Here is a 2,366-nt window from a genome sequence, read left to right on the forward strand (position 1 = left end):
ATCACCCCTGCTCTCCAGACCACGTGGACGCCTGCCCAGCACCCCAGTGCGCAGCAGACCCCACCCGGCCCCTCCCAGAGCCCTGTCCTGGCCTCAGGGAGCCCGAGAGTGATGCCCGGTCCCTGGCTCACCCCGTTCCTGGGCCTGCAGCACCTTCCTTCCCCAGCCATGTCCCCTGAAACGCGCCCTTGGCCTCACACCCCACCCCCATCCTGTTCTGAGAAACTGCTGCGCGCATGCTTTCCTGCAGTTGAGGCACACTCTTCTTGTCTGTGGCGGGAGGCAGGATTCTGAGGTGGCCCCAGGTCCCAGACCCCTGGCGTGTACACCCTACCAGATCCTCACCCCCAAATGGGGGGCCAGTCCGTGAACGTGATGGATATATGGCCGTATATGGCCAAGGTGAAGGGGCTGCACAGCTGTAGTTAAGGCTGTAGTTAAGAGTCAGGTGACTCTGAGTTAACAGAAGGGAGCGTCCTGGTGGGCCTGCCCTAATCCGGTGACCTCAGCGCCCCACCTCACCCCCTCCAGGCATCCCTGGATCAGGGATAAGGAGGTCGTGGGCCTTCCCTCCCTGAGCTCAGAGACTAGGGGCAGCGGACACCCTCCTGCTGCCGCTGGGATTCTACCAACAGGCAACTCAGAAGGGCTGAGGTCCAGCTGAGACCAAACCCGGCCGAACGGGGAGCCCCCTCTTGCTTGGGGATCCCAGGCGCTGGCTGAGAGGAGGAAGGGGGGCGACAGGGAGGGAGGAGCAGGGCAGGGACTGGGCCCAGACACCTCGGCCCTTCTGCAGCTGCCGCAGCCTCTGCCTGGGCCTCCCAGCTGCTGGACAGGCGGCCGGTGGCGCTGCGGACGTCCTTCCAGCCTGGCAGGCAGCCTCCTGTGTGCCCCGCGCGGGACGCCCTGGGGAGGGCTGAGTGCCCGGAAGGCAGGTAGCAGGCCTGGAGGGCGCGTCGGAGGCCAGCACGGGGCCAGGTCCCGCCAAGTGCTCGTTAGACCAGCATCCGCAAACAATGCACATTTAAGCCAAACCAACCCGAAAACCCTGGAAAAGTAGCCTTCCAGCGCTCCTCCCACCTTCCCCAGGCTGGGCATTGGGCACCCTGGAAGGGCCTGGCCCCAGCACCACAGGGGTCAAGCGGAGCCAGGCGAGGGCAAGGCTGGCACTGGGCAGTGCCTGGGTCAGCGTGGCATCCCAGCTGGGGCTGGCGTGTGGTGAGGACAGAGGGGACACGGCTGCCACCAGCCAGGGTCACCCCCAAGGGAGACACCACCCCTGAGCTCCAGCCTCCCGCTCACGTGTATAGGCGCGTGTGCACACATACATGTAGGCACATAGGTGTGCACATGCGCACACACACACAGACATGCTCACATATGCCCACACACACAAGCACACATACACACTCGGGTTTCTGGGCCCTGGAAACTTGCCCCTGGTCTTTTGAGACAGAGGCTCAGACTGCTGGGGGACTGTCCCCCCCTTGGCCTGCCCCAGGGCTGGCAAAGCAGACCGGAGGGGCCCCAGCTCCAGAAATGGGCACCCAGGAGCCCCCAGGCTCTCGGCAACACAGTGAGGCTGGCGTGGGCCCGCAGCACAGGTCAGCCCAGCCAGGCCTGCGGTGCCCAGGAGTCACCAAGGCTCCCTGCCGGGGTCTGTGGGCACACGAAGGCAGCCTGAGACGCTGGGCCCCAGCCTGGGCCCGACGGGGAGAGCCCCGCCCACCCGGGGACCCCCAACTTGGCCTGTGGGCCTCCCCACAAAACCTCCTGGGTCCCAGAACCTTGTCCTGACCTCTAAGCGTGCCAAGGGCAGGAGTGCAGGCACAGCAGCCCTGGATGAAGGGCCCAGGTGACTGCAGTGGGAACACACGTGGATGGGCAACCTGTGCAGGGGTGACGGGGACCTGCAAAGCACCACGAGGTCGACATCCAGCTCGTCCTCCCGAGGACCCTGGTGCCAGCACCACTGCGGAGCGAGGGACGCCTGCCCTCAGCCACCTGCCCCGGGATCCTTGGCTGTGCTTCTGAGACCCCAGGCTGAGTCGGGGGGAACGTTCCGGGTCAGACTTGGGGCCCAAGAACCAGGCTCAGAAGTCCTCCCAAGAGGGGGGGAAGCCAGGCCTGTCACCCCTTAGGATGCGGTTGGGGGGCCCAGGTCACCCCACAGGATGGAGGGGCTCAGCTCATCACATGGACAGGGGCTGCTGGTCCTGGGATAAGGGTGCGGCCCCAGAGGGCCCGTGTCCCTGAGACCGGGCTCAGCCCAGAGCCCAGAGGAGGCCCCCAGGCCCATGTGTGCAGGTGGGGGGCTACCAACCACCAGCCCGCCCACCCTCCTTAGAAGGTTCCAGAGACCCTGC

Source organism: Delphinapterus leucas, chromosome 4, assembly GCF_059928025.1.
Source record: "Delphinapterus leucas isolate spDelLeu-1000000601 "Yukka" chromosome 4, BTC_Dleu_Yukka2, whole genome shotgun sequence".
Taxonomy (NCBI): Eukaryota; Metazoa; Chordata; class Mammalia; order Artiodactyla; family Monodontidae; genus Delphinapterus; species Delphinapterus leucas.